Raw genomic sequence first — 22,502 nt, forward strand, 5'->3', positions numbered from 1 at the left:
TTACATATATATAGGATTCCATATCCTATATTATAGGAAACCTCCTTCAATGACTCCTAAATATATTGAGTTGTTTTAACAACTCATTACAAACAAACATTCGTACCACTAATACAATAACCTATGTAATAAACTATAACAAACCTACCAGATTATTGTTTTTATGCATCCTATGATGCAATATTTCTAACACCCCCCCATATTGCATCATTCTCCAAATGAGGTTAGTGGACCAACAATACTTGATGACCAGATTCAGTAGTTCATCATAAGGCATGAGTAGGGACATACACATCTAATCATGAGAAGCAATAGTGGAACTAGCCTCACTATGCTTACTATTCATTCATCCAAGGGTAGGGACAAACACATCTACCCATGGAACCAGGGATAGCGACTAACGCATCTATCCAAGGTCTTACATCAAGTTTGGATAGGGACACACACATCTGCTCACAATAATTATGATTGGGGACACACATCCAATCATCATCTTGTGAATGGGGACAAACACATCCATTCACAAATAACCAACAATAGTGATTGGGGACAAACTCATCCAATCACAAATACAAACTTTTGATTTGATTTAGAAAATATATTCTTCCTCACTATCTTCGTATGGAGGGTCTTTAGTAGCCACCCCATGAAGGCATTCTTCATCATCATCTGCAGCCAATACTGTATCTGTATTTAACTTCCCATCAAGGAGATCCTTGTCACGCTGAGTGCAATTCATAACAATGTGTTCCTTTTTCTTGCAATAGTAGCACAAAATTATATTCTTGAAGAAACGATTTCCCTTTGATGTAGAAGAACTAGATTTGGAGGAATGGTTAGGCCTATTTTTTCCATACATTGCAGTTTCCTCTATAGTTGAATCAATTTTCTTAGCTCCTTCATCAATCGAAGCAGATATTATTTCATCTAGGGTAGCATCTAATTTGTTTAATGTGAAAACAATGTTTCCATAATTAGGAGGCATTCTATTTAACAAAATAGCTTTTGAATCTTCATTATCTAATTTAGCATCTATCCTAGCTAGTTGTTTCAATAGGGAGCGAAACTTACTGATATGTTGAACAATGTTGTCACCTTCCATCATTTCAGCCCGAACAATTTCTGCTTTAAGTTCATCTTTACACTTGATGCTTTTGATCCAAACAAAGTATTCAAATTATCCCAAACTTCATTTGAAGTCTTCGATAGGTATGCATCTAACGCTGCAAGACCAATCAAAGCTATTGCTCTTCGATCTTTCACAATCCATTTTTTGCTTTCATCGACATCAGTTGGCCTTGTTGTTGCTCCACTTACTATATCCCACAAATCCTTTTCAATAAGGATCAACTGTAATTTGATTTGCCATGTATGAAATTTTGAACCCTCAAATTTTTCTACCAATATACTATTTTTCTCCATTTAAAAAGAAATATTATTTGGCTTTCCCCCCGTAATCTAAGTAATATTAAAGGTGTCGGGTTCCACCAATAATGCACCTTAACACTTTTGCAAAATTGAAAACTTAAACTAAATAATAAAAAATCACTAATTTAAATGACTTGACCTATCATGAACTTCAAACTATTATTAGACACTTAATCCTCTCACCTCTTATCAACATGTAAAACACACCAACAAAATCCATGCTTCTGTTGAGTAGAAAGGAGGATATGTGATTGTGGAATCTCTATAACGTTTCTCCCATGCATATCTCTCTTGGTTGCAATAGTTTAAATTTACTAGCAGTTCAATCACCATAGAAATCATGATGAATCAACAGGCATGGGCAATGCTCAATTGCTGCAGCAATAAGGAATACTCACGAACTAGAAGCAATCATCACATTTAAATGTTTTTATAGTGTGTGTCTATCTTGCTCTATGCACAAATGAGCAACCAGATTTTTCAAAACTTCACTTGCAAACTGTTTTGTGCCATAATCATGTTCTTAATATCAAAGAGATAAAGACCTCTTACACAATTGAATGCATGCAGAGGAAGATTATAATTTGCTGGGTGGTATGCATGCCTTTATCACACTAGGCTGGGTAATATTTACCTCAGATTTGCTGGAATGAACAGATTCATGCTGCAACAAACATAATTTATACAATTTTTTTAAATGAAAATGATTCACATCCGCTGCTGGTTTCTATGTATCTCCTTTAGCAGAGATCTCACGCCACCAATATTATTGCGAAGAGATCAATCTTTAGATTGGGCGTAAACAACCACCTGGGCATTTCTACTCAATCATGTATGCATAACTGTAATTATTTGGCGGCTTCACATTAGCTGGCTTATAAGCTTCAGAAGCTAGATGACAAGCACCTTGTTCACAACTTTCCTTTGGATCGCATGTATGCATAACTGTAATTATTTGGCGGCTTCACATTAGTTGGCTCATAAGCTTCAGAAGCTAGACAGCAAGCACCTTGTTCACAACTTTCCTTTGGACCACTTCCTCTCAATTTAACGAAGATCACAATGCATATCTTGGCCTTCAGATTTTCTTGTAAGCTAGAATCTCATGAAAAGATATCGAACTGATCAAAGAAAGTATAGCTCTGATACCATGTAAGCAAATTTGAGCTGAGCCAAATGAAAGCTGCAAAAAATTAAACACAAACAATACTGTGTTGCTTCAGTTTTTCGTTCAATAGACATTACATATATAGGATTCCATATCCTATATTATAGGATACCTCCTTCAACAACTCCTAAATATATTGAGCTGTTTTAACTTTTAACAACTCATTACAAACAAACATTCGTATCACTAATACAATAACCTATATAACAAACTATAACAAACCTACCAAATTATTGTTTTTATGCATCCTATGATGCAATATTTCCAACAGCATGATCACCCTTGTAACCACAATGGTAGCACAACAATTGGTGAGATAGAATGCGTATGGTAGGAAGGAGAATTCAAACGTTTGAGCACCGACTCACTTCTAAATATGGTTGTAGTTTTTAATAGTGAATGTGTTGCAGCTGACAATATTACTACCTGAAAAGGAGCGAACCATGCCTAGATAATATTCATATTTTTCCAATGATATGTTTATACACATTAATAATAGAAATATTTTGCCAGATATCAGGATGTGATTTTTGATGTGTCTTTCCCCAACCGTAGTCAAATCAATGTTCCATGGAGTTTCAGGGATAGGGGGTCATGGACTAGTTGGGGGTATATATATATTATATACACACACTAAGTCACAGACTGGGGTTTGTGTTGGAAAGAAAAAAAATTTCAAATTCAATTCGTCAATAAATTTTTTTTAAAGGAAAACCACAATGATTGTAAATCTAATTGTATATTTTTTTTTCGTTTGACATTAAAATACTTATTAATATATTGCATTATTATTCATATGTAAACATTTAATATTATTTTAAAAACTAAAATAAAATTTTATGGAAATTAAAACCAAAAATACAAATTGTGATGATACGAGAGAATATAAATTATAAATTTTATAGTGATAATCTTGAGAATCACGGGAATCCCCTTCTAATTTTTTTTTGTATGACATTAAAATACTTATTAATATATTGCATTATTATTCATATGTAACATTTAATATTATTTAAAAAACTAAAATAAAATTTTATGGAAATTAAAACCAAAAATACAAATTGTGATGATACGAGAGAATATGAATTATAAATTTTATAGTGATAATCTTGAGAATCATGGGAATCCCCTTCTAATTCCATAAATTATAATTATTATAGGGATGATTTTCAATCCTTTTATATCTAATATTTGTCATTCTCCTGTTCCATTTTGTTTATATGAATTTGTTTGTTCAGTTTTTGACCTTAGTTCTGCAAGGGCTTGTCTTTGCATTGGCTTCTCTTAACCTACCCTTGCTTATATGGCTTTTGGGATGTTGTCATCTTCTCTATTAGCGAAAACGAAAAGCCGTCGACATACAATCATGTCCTTTGTTGTTCAACTTTGCTGGCTCTCCTTTGAGTTTTTCATTGTTGGCTATGCACGAAGGCACTAATGCTTTCATTGATTGTCAAACTTGGCAGTGGTAGTTTTGGGTTGGTTTATAAAGGAGTTCTGGCACTTGAGTGTTGTCATGGCCATCGTTAGCTCCCCCACGTACCCTACCCCAATGTGCAACAGATCTTTACCATTCTTTGAAAAACAAATGAAATTCCTAGATGGTAAAACAATAAATTTTTTGTAGGGTTTAATAAAAAACTAGAATCTTATGTGTTTGTCTAGATGAATCTTATTGATGAGTTTAAACCAATTTTTTGGGATTATAATTATATTCATAATATGCGAGCTCTCTTTTGTGTGTGTGTGTGTGTATTTGATAGATAAGAACCACCAAATGAGTAGCTCTTATATAATTTAAACCAAAAAAGAAAGAGCGCATTTGTTCAGATCCAAACCAAGCCATATACAACTTATTCCTTTGGCTTCCTAAGGTACACCAAAAATTGTAGACCCTTCGACACTTCGTAGGCACGCTTCACCTATGGAGGGGAAAGAATATCAGCATGATGTCCAATATAGAAGTTGAAAATTTTTGTGTTGCAAATTAGTCCATCTCTTAATAGATTGATTTCTTTGATGGTTTTGTTGTTTTTTAATGTGGCATTGTCATCAAATGCTCCACCGACTGTTCCTTCCACTTCTTTGATGTTGAAAGATAAGATTTCATTGTTAGCACACTCTTGAATCTCCTTTTTGATGAAGGTGTGGCCAAGGAGTTTTTTCTACCACTTTCACAACAAAACCAGATTCACATTCATTATAAATTTCTCATATAGTCTCTCGTTGTTAATATGATCATCATTGCATAATTGTGTTCCAATTATTTGTTGAATGGCCTTAATGACTCCCTTATGCTTGACATTGCACAATCTACATATTTGCACCATCTAGACCTTGAGAAGGCATAGGCATTCGCAAGCCACATTCATCCATGTCACTATCTTTGTAGTGCTTAGAAAAGAGACTTGTATATTGTTGACGTGTCTGAAATCGCATTGCTGCAAACTCCATACGGCCAACGCAGAATAGAATAGCCGACTAATTATCCTACTCTATCTTGAGATAAGGAAGTCTCTAATGCTGTTTTCTAAGTTTGATCAAAGGAGACTACCTCAAGGTTTCTTTTGTCAGGTCTTGACTGCGGGATCTCTCAGTGGCTTTATGTGTTTATGCTGGAAACACAAGGGGGCTTACGTTTGATTAGTAATTTCATATGCGAATTCCCAGGGACCTCTTTTGGTTTTCTTTCAGGTGATGTTGATTTATTTGAAGCTGATTTAGCAAGACTGGATTTCTAAAAAAAAGGGATAAAATTGGGAGGAAAGAAAGGAAGGGTAGAGAGAGAGAACAGTAAATATTAACTAGGACAACAGATTTACCCAAGCAGACAGACACCTCCAGGAAACCAGGTTAAGCATCATCAGTCATTCAGACACAATGTTTGCATAAACTTAGTGCAATCTTCAAAGGAGAAACCAGATTTTCATATTACCAAATACAATATTAGAACTTCTATATTCATGATATGTGTACTTTTGATAATCGAACTGAATCATAAAATAGCCCAGATTAACCATGCAGAAAGGAAAAAAAGCAATCAGCTATCCTCTAATGGTATGGACTGTGGAGATTCTATCAGATGCTTGGTAAGAACTGCTGTGTAAAATGAACGGACATAATTAAAAGCTTTCTAATTTAAATGAAGAAGGAGACCATGCACTCACAAGGAAATTTGAAGGTAATTTCAATCCATTGTATTAATTCCAGCAAAATTTCTTCAGAGCTTTCGCAACAATTCAAGAACTTCCTCCCAAATGAGGGAAAACCAGTCCCCTTAAATAGGTTTCCAAAAATGGATGAATGGCCAAGATCTAATCTAAACAAGTGGCCCAGATTCATCCTTACAAAAGAGGGACCCACACTCATAAATAGGGAGATAAATATCTACAACTACCCCAAAAGGAGCAATAACTACCAAAGGATAATTACAACTTTGAAATAATCCAAAAAGGGGAGGTGCACAAAAAACTTTACAATATGTTGACCAAAAGTCAACTGTCACCCTTTTGGGACAAAAGTGCACTTTTTAAGACTTGGAGGGAAAAAAGCATTTTTGAGAAACTGCTTTCTCTATTCTGGTTTCACATTCCTTTTGCAGAAACTGGTCTTCGCCATGCAGGTATTCTCGCCATAAATCACGACCTGCTGCTCGTTCCTCGCGGACATATTCTTGAAACTTGATGCATAATTGGAAGAGGGGATTGAAAGGGGGCATGGGAGGGTGGCGAATTTTGTATTGCATGCCTTCGAGATACTGGTCCACGTGTCTTAAACCGTCCTTCCAGCTGGAGCGATTACGCTCGAAGCATAATATGTCTGAATGGAACTGACCAGCAAAACTCAAGTCTTCAATGGAATAAGAAGCCTTATCTGCTCCCAATCTTCCCTCCCAATCCGGCCGGATTACACTGTCGGACAGGTCATTTATCCACCCCGAAACCATTGATCGGAGGATGGTCTTGCCTAGTTCTTGCATGTTCCCCAGAATCGCCTCACATGCGTCATTTTCTTTGTCAATAATTTCCTGGGCGTCGTTCTTCATGGTGATGGTCCAATACCATTCCTTGAGAACACTGATGCTATGGGGATTCAAGATGTCAGGCAGTGTGGGAATTTGTGTATGTGTCCAGAAAAGAGCTCTTAGGAGGGGAAGGGTAGAGGCCGCTACTTCATGCATGTGAAGGGATTCTCTCTTTACTTCCAACAGCTTGACGAGAGTGAGCTCTCGATGGAGAGCCATTTCCTTTACTTCTTTGAGGATCTGTTCTCCCTTTTTCTTGATGTCTTGCACCCATTCCTTAACGGCCTTTGCGGTATCCCGGATTCCTTCAAATTCAGTTGTGGTCCTCTGCGCCAATCCCATTGGGGGAATATGGGATTCAGAGGGGTTGTGTAGTGGCCGTAGGAGCTTATCGATGTATCCCTCGGCTTGTTCAGCACGGGCCCGATACATGTCCTTTTCAGCCGTGATTTCCTCGAGCTGTCTGAGTATGTTTTGCACCGAGTCCTTAAATTCCTCCTTTTCTTGCTCTTTTGTAGCTCGTCCGATGGGGACAGTCGTAATGCTATAATCTGCCAGGGTTATTTGATCTGCTAGCTTGTTTACGGGCGGGGTAGCAATATGAAGAGTGCGGTTCCTTTGCCCATCCTTGGTTATCTTAGAGTATGTTCTCGGTTTCTTCTTCCCTTTTGCTTTTGTTTGATCCATTCGTGAGAAGATGTCTTCAAGGTCGATGGGCGCCTTGGTGGCGGCCCTGCGCTGAGCTCTGGCGATCAGCCACTCTTGAGGCACCGTCTGGGTTGAGGATAGGGTTAAGTTAGCACCTTGTGCTCCCATACTTCCAACTGGCTGATCACAAATTAACAGCTGTCCCGCCATCGGAGGGGTGGAAGAAGGAGGAAGCTCTTTGTTTGCATCTGAGTTCTCCCCTATCTCACTGAATAATTGTCTGACATCTTCCTGTGATGGTGGCTCCTTGGTTCCCTCGAGCTCATGGATCTCGTCTGTTCTTTGTTCCCCTTCGACAGTTGAGTCGTCCTTGGGTGCATGGAGGAGTAGTAATTCATGGCGGCTCTGCTGGGTAGGTTCATGCACTTCGATCCCCTGGGTGGATGGGATTTCTCCTTCCTCTATCTGGTCACCCGGCTTAGTCGGATTGGGGCCCTTTTGCTCGGTGTCCGGCATATCTGGAGCAGGAGGATCGTTGGCTTGGAATGCCTCTATGTCGCTCTGGGAAGGCGGAGCAGGTATGCAATCCAAATCTATGGCACCATCGGGCGAACTGGGGTCTGAAGATGAAGTGGTCTCTGGCCTTCTTATGGGAATCTTCTCCCTCCTTGTTCTCTTGGACGTCCGAGTCCCTCTGCAAGCCTTAGTTTTCTTCCTTTTCTCTGGTTTTTCAGCTGATGTCCTTTCATCTTCGGAAGACTGAGAGTCGAAATTGCCCATCAGATGGTAAGTAAACTGGACCCCTTCATGGACTAGCCTCTCGATCTGGTGTTGTAACCATTGATCTGTGTATCTTGCCGGGGCTGCCATGATTGCTTCGAAATCCGTGATTGGGTCTTGAGACCAATCAACGCCTGGCAAGAGATGCCTCACTGCTTCGAATTCCCGGACTTGGAGACAGTTCCCCGAGTCTGTGAGCTGATCCGGGACCCGACGGTACTCAAAGAGTCGCATTTGCTGCACACTCAATCTAGAATATTCCCGTCGCCTGACTTCGTAGTCATCGGAGCAATTTTTCCAGTAATCTTCAATTGACTCCTTTGCTCTGTAGCGCCTACCGTAAGCTCTCTTTGCCAAATTGTCATGATCAAAACATTTTCTTGGGAAATGTTCCTGTAGGCCATAAGAGGCTAGCTCTGCAAGGGACTCTTCTGCTAGGGTGGGAGTTCTCAATTGGACATCATGGTTGCCTATGATCATTGGAAATGCGAATCCAGCCTGCTTGCTTTCTCGTAATAATATGCCGGCAGGGCGTGATTGCCTTGCCACTTCCATGAGGACTACTTTATCGGTTGGGTACCGCGGAAGTCGAAGGGGGGCACCTTTAAAGCCAGCAATTCGGATGTAGGAGAATCTTGGGAACTGAATAAACCAGGCCCCATACCTCTGCACTAAAATGGTAGCTTGCTCCGAGAGCCTTATGTGTAACCCTCCCTGCATTAGCCTGACTAGACGCATTGTGAAGGCGTCGTTGACACGTTCGTACTGTCCAACCGCGTAAGCCGGGCTGCTCTTTTCCCTTTGAGCTATATCCTGGTAGTGCAGCTGCGGGTAGCAATCATAAACCTTTACCTGACCAGGCCCATTCCCGATCTCACCTTTCATTATTAATCCTGGCAGTGGCTGGTTCTTTGCGAACATATAGACCAAATAGGAGGTCATGGTGAAATACTTCTTTGTCTCAAGCTCAATCAGCTGAGCGTGGATGTTATCACTTATGATCTGAGCCCAGTCAAACTTAGACTTTCCGGCAAAGACCTGTTTTGTAAAATAGAACATCCATTCTTCAAAGTAGTTGGACTTAGGGAGTCCCATGACTCGGCTAAGTAAGGTGACCATATCGCCATGTTCATTATGAAAGTCACTTCTGGGGGTCTTTTTCACAATCCTGGTGCTTGAAGGCCTTTTTTCTTTGAACCATTCTTCGTTAATTAGTGCCCTGCATCGAGCTGGGTTCATATCATACGCCCCCTGTGCCTCGTCCATTGTTGTAGCTATGGGATTATTTGGAAAGGGGATATCAAATGCATCGCCGATAGCCTCAGGGGAGAAGTCGGCAATAGTGATATCTTCCAGAAGCACTAATCTGGACTTTGGCTCGTAATGCCGAGCAGCTTCCACTACTAATTCATAGTTCTGGATTGCTGGAGGAAAACCTGCTGCTTGGGCGATGCCACTTTCCAGCATTTGCCTAGGCCTGCCATATGCATTGGGTGAGAAGACCCGATCCCTGAAATCCTGAATATCAATGTGGCCAAGGTCGGTGTCACCAATGTTGTCCCAGATACTCTGGACCTTTGACTCTCTTAACCCTCCCCTCTGATACTGATACTTCATTCTTTCAACTTTCCGTGGGATGTCTGATTTGGATGCTCGTGAGGTTTCTGCTGCAGCGGGTGTTTTTGATGATTCTGCCGCTGATTTAGGCATTTATCCTGCACAGCCAGACACGGATTACAAGGTGACACGAGAATGACGATGCGGGTTAGATAATAACAGAAGTGTTTCAACAGACCGAGATTAGTTTAAATATCACTCTGGGCTAACAATCTGATTAACTTCTACAGCATCATATTCCTGAAGATTTATGACTAAGCATTCTTACTCTCGAATTTTTTGGATTAATTTTAACAAAGGCAAAACATGAGAATTTTGAAAAGAGATGCAGTTTTCGGCCAAACTCCGGGAATAAGTCCTAAATTTTGGATGCTCGAATGATGGAGATGCAGACTCTAAGCATTTCAAATTTTGCGTATTTGCGTATTTGATCCACACATTTTAAATGACCGTACGCGATAAGGCGTACTTACCTGATCGGAGCGAATGATGGGTGATTGCTCGACCTTGCGGGGGGGGCGAGCGGATGACCCTGCAAAATTTGAATCCCAACGGTTATCCTTCCTGTTTAAATTTTCGCAGTTTGGAAGATGAAAGAGGATTTATTAATTTCACATGGTTCTGTGTCTAGCAACCTGAATTTTAAATGGTCGATGGGAGGATGATGCAGTGTCTTACCTCCTTGCTTTCGGATTTAAGAGTTCCTTTCGAATTTCGAATTGGAGGTTTTCGAATCTAACCTTCGCGGGTGTGCTCGTCCTGACCTCCGCGTTACACACTGTGCCTTCTGCGTTTAATGTTTTGCTTGCTTTTGGACTTCGTTTTTAAACTTTCACCTTGGAATTTCGGACGCTTAGGGTCCGAAAACGCTGTTTGCCCGATGATGTTGAAGCTCGAATGCGGGGGTCCGAAGTGCGTTTTGATGTTGTTTTAGAAGCTTATACTGTCTTTGTTATTCGGACGCGGGGGTCCGAAGTGCGTCTCGACGTTGCTTTTGAAACACCACACTTTCCCTTTCGGAGCTTAGGGTCCGAAGAATGTTATTTGATATGTTTCAAAACTTACACTTCGTCCTTTTCATTCGGACGCGAGGGTCCGAAGTGTGCCATGCGCTGCGTTTTTAAAACCTCAGTTCGCCCTTTTCATTCGGAGCTTAGGGCCCGAAGTATGCATTTCGATGCTGGAGAAATGCCTTTAAAAACTTACTTCGCCCTTGGTCATTCGGACGCGGTGGTCCGAAAACGCTGTTTATGTTGCTTTTTTAAAAAAACTTTAACTTTGTCCCTTTTCGGAGCCTAGGGTCCGAAGTATGTATGATGTGTTTTTTTTTAAAAACTTCAACTTCGCCTTTTTCGGAGCTTAGGGTCCAAAGTATGCATGGTATGCGTTTTTTTAAAACTTACTTCGCCCTTTTCGGAGCTTAGGGTCCGAAGTATGTATGATGTGCGTTTTTTTTTAAAACTTCAACTTCGCCTTTTTCGGAGCTTAGGGTCCGAAGTATGTATGATGTGCGTTTTTTTTTTAAAACTTCAACTTCGCCTTTTTCGGAGCTTAGGGTCCGAAGTATGCATGGTATGCGTTTTTTTTTTTAAAACTTACTTCGCCCTTGGTCGATATTCGGACGCGGGGGTCCGAAACGTGGTTTTTTGATGTTGCTTAAAAAAGACTTTAACTTTGTCTCTTTTCGGAGCCTAGGGTCCGAAGACGCTGTTTGATATGTTTTTTAGAACTCAACAGCTTGTGTTATTCGGACACGAGGGTTCGAAGTATGCTATTGCACTGTGTTTTAAACTTAACCTTCACTAACATTCGGACCTAATGTCCGAAAACGTTGTTGGGCAGTGTTATGTTTTGAAACTTTAATTTTTTGGAAATTTCGGACCTAGGGTCCGGAATGCGATTGCCACCTTATGCTTTCAAATTTTGAATTTTCACCTTCGGACGCTTACATCAAAAAAGGGGGGGAGCGCACAACGTTTTAAACTTAACGGCTCATCTTGACTTTCGCCAAGTTCGGACCTGGAGTCCGAAAAGATGCTTGCATTGCGTTAAGTTTTGAAATTTTGGAACAAACTCCCGGTATTTACGCCCGAAAGCCAGATCAGTCAAAAGGGCTCATTGGTTCATTACTCCAACGTTGATCAGCTTACGGACTGATCACGAACTCGCTCGAGGAGATACGAGAAACTCTGATTCGATTCTCGGGATGACGATCAAAAAAACTCAAACCATGGAAAGGGGGACCCTGTCGGCGACAGGGGGGCGTGTGCAACGCACAACATATATGTAGAAGTTGCCATGAATAGAAGAGAAGTGAATGCAACATGGAACTTGTGAATTGTGTAGCATGGGGACAATTGTCTGTTGTTGCTGATATACATAAGGGGATCTTTTTTTTTTCGAAAATGGAAGTCTTTTTGTCTCCAAAATGTGTTTCAAGTCTTCCCAATCTGTATCCTTGTTGGATACTTTGGAAACCTCATTTTGATCAATTCCATGATTTGCCAACAAGTCTGCAGCTCTATTTATTTCTCTAAAGTTGTGTGCCAAGGTATACTCCAAGTTGTCTAGCCATCTCTAGATCAATACATTCCATTTCTACAGCTTCCAATTCTTAATGGTTTTCTTTTTAACAATGTTAATATAAATTGATGAATCGCTTTCAATACCCACCACCTTCATGTCCTTTGGTACATAGTATCAGGAATCGGACTTAGACTCGACTTGGTAGCTCAAAATTTTGACTTGGACTTGGGACTTGGCACCCACTTGACAAAAAAGAACCTTATAATTACACACAAAAAAAAGAAATTAATGAATTTAGGTAATATAAAAGCGTAATTTAATTTGAAAAAATAATATACATAAATGATGGTGTTAACCCTAGAGTGCACAAGAGAGGGTGTTGGTGGCAATTCTGGAGGAGATGATGACAGTGATTCTGGAGAAGGCAATGATGATGGTGTTAATTTTAGCAATCGGATTAATCAATAAATAACAGAAAACCAGAATGCAATGAAGAACAAACGCAACACACAGATACCTTGGGAAAACCTCCCTCTTGGAGGAAAAACCCAGCATCAAAAGGTCTCAGATTCGATTGTATTAGGGGCAGAAATAAACAATTACAAATTTGCCCGGCTAGGGCACAATAGGAGCGAACTTATCTGAATCTTAGTTCTGATCTGAACTTAATTAATTTCCAGAATGATGATGTGCAGACCATAGAACCAGTTCTCTGATTGTCGGAGCAGATATCTTCAGTCTAACTGAGTTCGCCTAGCAATAGAAGTAATTCGCATAACATAGAAGAGCTTTGCTTGGCTAGAACCCTTGTAAATTGCATGAAATCAGATTCGCCATATATAAGACTGAGTTAGCTGGGCTAGATAGTGAATTCGCTGTCTTCTAGACCAAGTTCGTTGACTTTGTGTGTTGCAGATCTGAATTTGCATAAGGCAGAAGATGATCGCTTGACTTGAATTGTATATTTGTGATCTCAAGTCACTCTTCTTATATATGCTCTTAACACTTTATTTCTAGGTCGGTCTTGGCGCCAAAATACAAACTTGAATTATAAGTTACATATTAAATAGGTCCTTGCCTTATGAAGTGTGCACGCCCAGATTAGGTTGGCCCCATTTACAAGTTACATTATATTTGGGCCCAACCCAATTACATAATTGATCACACAAGTATCACAATTAATTTAAATTTTATTTGCCAAAGGCAACATTAAAATTTAACTAAGTAGAATCCGATTCTAGCTACATAATTTCAACACTTCCTCTTAGCTAGGGATGATTCTAAATAACCAAGTCATATTGTGATAACAAAACATCATGAACCTTTCCATGATATCCATCTTGCATTGCCCGCAGAGGATGGATCCACCTTGCATTGCCTGCAGAGGATGGAGGAGGTCTTTCACCTCAACCTTCTGCCCAAGAAGGATTCAATGTCAACTTGCATTGCCCGCAGAGGGTGACTCCACCTTGCATTGCCAACAGAGGGTGGAAGATGCAACTTAGTGCATCACTGAGACTGAGACTCCCTCTCAGTCAAAGCTGTGTTCTCAACAACTCCAAGTCTCTTTTTGAAGTACTCAAACTTCACTCGAGTAAGAGGCTTGGTGAGAACATCTGCAATCTGCTCATCAGTGTTGACATATTTCAGCTGAATGGCACCTCTCTGTACCATATCACGAACATGTTGATAATGAGTTTCCACATGTTTTGACCTGTCATGAAACACAAGATTAACAAACATCTTAATACAACTCTGATTGTCACAATGAATGAATGTGGGTTCCCAAGGTTGTCTAAACGACCCCGCAAGAAGCTTGTGAAGCCATACTGCTTCTCTTGACGCCACACTTGACGCAATGTACTCAGCTTCTGTAGTACTCCAAGCAATTGAGGACTGCTTCCTGTTGGCCCAGGAGATCACGTCAGAACCCAAATTGAAGCAAATCCCTGAAGTGCTCTTCCTATCAGTTACACTTCCTGCCCAATCAGAATCAGAGTAACCTTCCAGGGTAATGACAGTGTTGATTGGATACTTCAGCCCGTAGCCAACTGTGCCTCGCAAATATCTCAGGATATGCTTGGCTGCAACAAGATGAACATGCTTTGGTTTGTTCATGAACTGGCTGAGGGCACTCACTGCATAACAAATATCCGGTCTAGTGTTAACTAGATGCATCAAGGATCCAATCAACTGCCTGTACTCTGATGGATTTGCAAAATCAGAGTTAGTTGCAGATAAACTCAATTTCTTCAAGCTAGTTTCCATAGGAGTAGACATAGGTTTGCAATCCATCATTCCAAATCTTTTCAATATATCAATATTATATTTTCCTTGACTAAGGATAATTTCATTAGATCTTTGCCATATTTCTAAACCTAGAAAGTAATGCATTAGGCCTAGATCCTTCATTTCAAATTCAGTGGCTAATTCTTTCTCACATCAAATGATAAGACTATCTTCACCAGTGAGAAATAAATCATCCACATATAAAACCAGAATTAGCATTTCACCATCAAATACTTTAAAGTAAAGGTTAGAATCAACATCATTCTTAAAAAATCCTAAACTAACCAAATACTTATCAATTCTTTCATACCAAGCTTGAGGGGCCTGCTTGAGGCTGTAAAGAGATTTCTTCAATCTGCACACGTGAGATTCTCTATCATGAATCTCATATCCTTCTGGTTGTTCAATATAGACTTCTTCCTCAATGACACCATTAAGAAAAGCAGTCTTTACATCCATCTGATGTAATTTCCAACCCTTAGCTGCAACAATAGCTATAATGGTTCTAATAGAAGTATATCTAGCAACAGGAGCAAATGTTTCCTCATAATCTATGCCTTCCTTTTGAGAAAAACCACGAGCTACAAATCTAGCTTTATATTTCTCAATACTTCCATCAGCAGTATGTTTAATTTTAAACAACCATTTAGAGGATACAACAGACTTACATTTAGGTCTAGGCACAATATCCCAGACATCATTCTTGATGATGGAGTGATATTCTTTGTCTATGGCTAACTTCCACGCTTGTTGGTTCATAGCTTCTTCTACTTTTGATGGTTCGGTCTCAATAATGTTGCACATCATTGCAACATAGTTGGAGAACTTTTGAGGTTTCCTACTTTCTCTAAATGTTCCTTGGGGAGCTATAAACTTTTCAACTTCTTGAATTGTGTTCCTAACCCAAAGTGGTCTCTTCTTGCTAACTGCAATATCTCTGGGTCCATCAGTTGGATCCAGAGGCTCAAAAGGATCACCATGCTCAATAGGTTCAGGAAGCTCAATAGACTCCCTTTGAATCTCAGGGTTAGTATCAACATCCATATCTTGATTACCATTATCTTCTTTATCATTATTAGTAAGGGAACCTTTAGATTTCTTAAAAGCAATATTTTCTTCAAAAGTAACATCTCTAATTACCACAATATACCTTTGCCCTGGAATGTAGATTCAGAATGCTTTGGAAGATTCACTGTATCCAACAGGAATACCTTTCTTCCTGGATGGCTCTAGCTTAGTTCTCTTTTCCTTTGGCATATGAACATAGACATGACTTCCAAAAATCTTTAGGTGATTGATGTCAGGTTTGACTCCAGTGAAGGCTTCTTCAAGAGTCATGTTCTTCAACGCTCGATGAGGGCATCTATTTTGAATATATACTGCAGTCTTAGATGCCTCAGCCCACAAGAAGGTTTGTAGATCCTGATCATGAATCATTGCTTTAGCTGCTTCAACAATGGATCTATTCTTCCTTTCAGCCACCCCATTTTGCTGAGGATTGTAGGGAACACATAACTCTCTCTTAATTCCTGTCTCTACACAAAAGTTATGAAAACTACCTGAGGTGTATTCACCTCCATTATTTGCTCTTAACACTTTAATTCTTTTTCTAGATAGATTTTCAACTAAAGCCTTAAATTCTTTGAACCTACTTAATACTTCATCAGATTCTTTAGTTTTCAGAAAGTAAATCCAAGTCTTTCTAGAGAAATCATCTATGAAGATTACATAATATAAGAATCCACTAGGTGAAGCAATAGACATAGGTGAACATAAATCAGAATGAACAAGTGCTAACTTTTCTTTAGCTCTACTTTCACTTTTATGAAATGAACTTTTAGTATTCTTACCTAAAGCACAGCCTTTGCAAGTATCATCATGAAGGTGACTAAGTTTAGGCATACCTTTGACCATCTTCTCAAGTGAGGGAAGTGCTTGGAAGTGTAGATGACCAAGCCTTCTGTGCCATAGTTCGCTGGACTCAGGAGCCTCATGAATGAGGGCTTGAACTGGGCGACTTGAAAGCTTATATAAACTTGTGATATTTCCTTTAATTTTTTTTGTTTTTTGGCAATAAGAATTACAAGACAAACACCATAACCCGTTAAGGTTAGAGAAATAATCCAAACTAATGAAAGGGAACCCTTCCACCTTTTGTTCACCGAGAGCCCAATTTGGGAGGGTGAGAACATACAGTGTTCCGGGGATCGTTAGATGCCAATAACTGAAAATTACAATGCACGGGCGGCAAGCCAACCCCTTCTGCTTATCTAGCAAGAAAGAAACTAAACTTCTTGGCGGTAAACCAGCCAAGGGAAACAACAAGAAACTAGAACTCAATCATTCTACCGCGTATTTCAGCAGGAGGACATTACATAAAGCTATCACTCTACCACATATTTCAGCGGTAGGACAATACATAAAAACTAATCACTCGACCACTTATTCAGTGGGAGGACTGAGTTACAAATACCAAAAAATAGGCGGCAAGCCTGCCTCTTCCACTTGTTCAGCGGGAATGCTTACAATTCAGAAATTGGTTGATAGTACTACTATTCAACCTTCAAAATATAGGAATTATAGAATAGAAGAGAATGCTGAATCACAGAAGATAATATCACTAAACCAGCTCAACACCAACTTCCTAAAATCTGATACAAATAACAGCAGGCTGGAAATGCATAACCAGCAACACTGAATCACACTAAAATGCTCATATCTCACTTAAATCTCCTTCAATTCACACCCCAAATCACTCCCAAACTGACACTAAGAATTGAGCAACTAAGAACAAACTGAAATAGAGCTCCTAAACACCCCAAAATATCAAGCATGCAACCCAATGCACTCCCAAAAACCCACGCCCAAGCTGGAAAGTACGATTTGCAATATAAAAACAAAAACTCCAAATTAAAGGCTGCAAACATACAAATCACATCACCTATAGCATAGAAGTTGTTCGAGCCAATACCCAGAATGATAGGTCATACAGGCAGGGAGGTAGGAATGAAACTTCGCTTCAGCCACACACGAACCAGCAACACAGAAAATTACAGCAGCAACCCTTCCTCAAATCCTCACACGCAAAACCCCAAGAACACCACGAAATCCACACGATAGAGCCTTAGCTAGGAGTGATTTCTCACACTCGAAACTGCAATTGAAAAGTCTAGGAGGTTTCACACTCGAAGAAGCCTGAAATCAATCCGATAGCATAACATTATATTTTCTTTTGATGATGAAATGAGAGGCCAAGCACTTGTATAAATAAGTTTCCAAGACTGAAATTCAAATTCAAATGCCTCCAAATTCCCCCTCAAATTTGCATTTCATTTCCCCCATGGTGGACCCAAGAATGGCGCCATATCCAAGTCAAAAACACGACTAGGAAGAAGACCACGATTTTTGGCATGGAAGTATATTTTGTCAAATAAAATAAAGTCCCCACATTCACTTAGGCCTCCCTTCTTAACACAAAGTAATTCGCCTAGGCAGACTTAGGAAAAAATCATGTTATGCACAATTCCCAATATCAATAATCAATAATAAAATAATAAAATATTAAACCTTAGGATAAGGAAATAATATTTAATTAAATAACTTATAACTTCAATACTGATTATCACAAAAATCAAGGACGAAGCTGAGCAATGAAGACCATTGAACTGTGCTGGATTGGGACCATATCCAAGACTACCAAAAATAGAAATGCCCAAACTACCACTGTCATGTCCCCTCCTTGATCATTATATATATCTCGAATAAAGAAATTATTAGTATTAATTAGTATAATAATTACCAACAAATGATTATTTGAAATTTATTCACTTATTAAATATTACTATTTAATTAATTTTTATTACTAATAATATTTTTTGAAATAACAAAATAAAATAAAATAAATATTATATTACATATTCTCAAACACAATTTATATATTTAAAATAATAAAGATATAACATACATATATAAATAACATCGAACAAGCTAGCAAATAAGGAATAGCAACGAAAGAGATATCGATTAATCATAAGATAGAAATTGTATTGGTGAATGCCTTGACTACTACTGCTCATCAAGTGAATTATGTTAGCTTTAACACTTTCAGATTAATATAAACTCAGAAAACCAGAATTTAGTTTCTAACTAAATTGATTAGATGAAAGATTTATAGTTTTCCAGATTTAGGCATAACAAAGAAATGAATAAAATAAGAACAAGACATGGTTACCCTGGGAAAACCTCCTAGGAGGGAAAACAAAGCCAAAAAAGATCCTCAGATCTGATTATGGATTATATTCATATGAAGATTACAACACTTATCTCAAGTACTTGAAGGTGATTGCACTTAGGGCTGATAATGTCTTCCACAAGATTGCACCTTCACAAGCATCCCTTTACCACTTCCAACAACAATTAGGTCCAAACCCTAGGTCTGCATATGAAGTCTGCACTTTGTTGGACTGCAACCTTAGCCCTCAATTCACTCTCCTCATGGATGAATTTCGCACCCTTTAATGGCAGATGTAATTCGCTGGTATAGCAGATGTGATTCACTGTGATATTGCTCCTTCAAATTTGCATTAGGCAGTTGTAGATATTTCGCATGATGATGTATTGAATGTGTGTTTGATTGAGGTGAAAGAATCTATATTTATATGATGCAATATCCATTTATGTCGGCTTGACCTTTAATTTATTGTTTTTCCTTTAACCGAAATGCATTAGATAGGGTTGGCCCTATTATGTTTAGCACGCTATCTTGTATGTGGCGTGGGGTTTCTATGAGATGCCGTGAGGTATAGGGCCCAACCCTACACGTTGGAGAAGGGGCTGGCCCCTTGGGCGGATTCCAATGTTGCCCAAGGCAATTGGAATCTGCCATCCCTAATTACAATCAACATTCCCTCTTAATTAGGGAGAAAGATAATCTTACAACCAGGTTACAAGATTAGGGCCCAGCCCTAAGTAATACATACAATGTTTAAATTGTAATCTGAACTTAGCTGTCAACTTCAAATATTCCTGAGAGCGGATCACGACAAGTAGCCACAAATAGTATCCCATAGTATCCATCTTGAATTGCCTGTGGAGGGTGAATTCAAAACTTTAACATTCACACTTGCAAGTCATGAATACATACACAATTATTCATGCACATCATGGAGTCTTTCCATGCCATCGATCACGCATATCCATCATTCATTGTCTTTACCTCAGTCTTCTCCCAAAGAAGAATGTAACATCATAATCTTCCATCTTGTACCCAAGCATGGAGTGGAGTTACATAAGCATAAAGTGAAAACATAGTCCTCCATCTTGCACACAAGCATAGAATGGAATTTAATAAACAAAATCCTCCATCTTGCACACAAGCATAGGATGGAATCTAATAAACAGAATCCTCCATCTTGCACACAAGCAAGGAATGGAATAAACATATAAGAATATTGTGGTCTTCCATCTTGCACACAAGTATAGAATGGAACTGCATAACATAGTATTCCAGCTCGCACACAAGCATAGACTGGATCCACCTTACATTGCCCGTAGAGGGTGGAGAGAATCTTTTCTACCATTTTACATTGCTCGCAGAGGATGGTAACAATTACTCTTCTCCCTGAGAAGATTACACTACCACCTTACATTGCTCGCAGAGGGTGGTTGATACAACACAATGTATCACTAAGGTTGAGAGTCCCTCTCAACCAAGGCGGTGTTCTCCACAGCTCCAAGTCTATCTTTTGAAGTACTCAAGCTTCAAGAGACTTGGTGAGAACATCTGCAATACAGGATTGTCCTGCCATAAAACATTGAATTGTCAGGTATCTCTATACAACTCTGATAATAATTCAAAACAACATAATAAGAATTTTGAGAAACCACAACACTTGCAACAATGTATTTAGTTTCAGCAATACTCAATGCAACTGAGGACTGTCCCTGTAGGTCCAAGAGATCGCAATGGGTGAATGCTTGAAGTGTTTTCCTTGTCCATAACACTTCTTGACCAATCAATCAACCTGCCTCTATTCCGATGAATCTGCAAGATCAAGTTGGCTGCAGACATACTCAACTTCTTTAAGTTAGTTTCCATATAAGTTTACAATCCATAATTCTAACATAACAATAGAAAACTTAACTTGGAATAATTTCATTAGATCCTTGCTACACTTCTAACCTAGAAGTAATGCATTTTAGGTTTAGATTTTCCATCTCAATTCTGACCTAATTCTTTCTTATATTAAATCATGAGGCTATCTTTATCAGTCAGAGTTAGATCATCCATATAAGAAATCAGAATTAGCATTTCAAATACTTTAAGGAACAGGTTAGAATCTTTACAAAACCCTAGGCTTATCAAGTACTCTTTCATACCAAGAGTTTTATTGAAGATCATAGGGCTCCCTCTTAATCCTCAATATCAGACTGATAGCCAAGCATCATAGATCATAAGTATTCATAAACAAGGATGAGAAATGCCAACTTCACCTTTTATGAATTGGACCCATGGCTCAATTATGATCAAGACATATCCTCAAAAATGAGTGTGAAGATCCTTATGCCTTATTTCAAGGCTCCCTCTGAAGCCACATCAATCCAAGCTTATGGATTTCTGATGTCAGTATGGCCTTGGCCCTCGGCATACATCACCTACTCTATGAGGTTATGTAAAAATGACCTTGGGTGAGGATCACAACATTCATGATAAGTTAGATGCATCCCTTTAACAATATAACCAATGATACATAGAATGTTGAGACAATACTTATGTGACACAAATTAAAAGGAGCCAGCCTGTAACACACAACCTTGAAAACTTGTACATCACCATACAGGTTATAACAAAAATCTAATTTTCATAAAGAACTCACAAGGGTTAAGTCATGATCATTTTCTGCCTCACCAGGGTTTCCACAGATTTGAGGTTTAAGCATGCAACCATTAGTATAACCTAATAGAGTCTACAATTAGCTCAAAACGTACTGTAGTTATCAACTAGAATAATTCTAAGTCAGCAATTGAGGATATAGTGTATATTATTAATTTCCATAATACTTCACACTTCATGATAGCAAATACTCAACTAAAAAGTCAGTTTTATGAACTATTATAGAATCATTCAATTGATAGTCAAAACTCAATCAGATCATAGGTGAGGAAGTACTAATAGAATGTTTACAAGGAGAGCGAAGTATACTTAATGAAGATACTAACCAAGCAATGATAGTGAGAGCCTATACTTCCATGAATCAATAGCAATTAGTAAGCTGCAGTATATATGATCAAAATAATTCTGATAAAGGATTTAGATCAAACCTCTAGACATCCAACAACAAATACATCAAAGGAATTAATCTTCGGATCAAGTATTGTGAACAAAAAATTCCTAGCTCACTTATTTATGACATTTATTTAATGAATACTTCATTTACTCAATTAGTTGCGATACTTATGTAACTGGCTTATTTTCCCTTACGCACATAGATAAAGGCACACATAAATTAAATGAAGTTCAAAACAGAGAGGAAATATTCAAGTTCGCAATGTCTTTACAAATATGAAGTTCAGCTTTTCTTCTTTGTTTTGATCTCACTCATTGGAACAATTAAGCACTAGATATTTAATGAGGGCATACATTCCATATTTAGTTTTAGTATTTAATTGTTCAGGTCACAGACAGGCATGTACACAAAATTTCCCTTAATAGGTTTAGGCCTGTTTTAGCCATAATTAATCTATTTCAAAATACTTATGACTTCAACTAAATTGATAGAAGACAAAATCTATCTTAACATGAATCAATTTGTGATATTTCATAGTTCAATTAATTTATCAATTATTAATAAGTAAATTGTTCATTTACCATACTAGAGAACTAATTATATCATACTAGATAATTAATTTTATCATCCATAATTCTTAATGCAAGTGTCAACCTACGTTACTACTTCAGTTCTAAGGAAGAAGGGGATGTCTATGTTATAAAAGCGCTCAGAGACCAAAATACAATAGGCTCCC

At 38.6% G+C, this 22,502-nt stretch overlaps 1 protein-coding gene across 1 annotated transcript in view; it reads left to right on the forward strand.

The window, feature by feature from the left end:
- The window catches only part of LOC131031210 (oligoribonuclease), a 119,143-nt gene that overhangs the window by 55,466 nt on the left and 41,175 nt on the right, over nt 1–22,502 (forward strand). The gene's annotated exons all lie outside the window — the stretch shown is intronic.

This window comes from Cryptomeria japonica, chromosome 1, assembly GCF_030272615.1.
Source record: "Cryptomeria japonica chromosome 1, Sugi_1.0, whole genome shotgun sequence".
NCBI classification, from domain to species: Eukaryota; Viridiplantae; Streptophyta; class Pinopsida; order Cupressales; family Cupressaceae; genus Cryptomeria; species Cryptomeria japonica.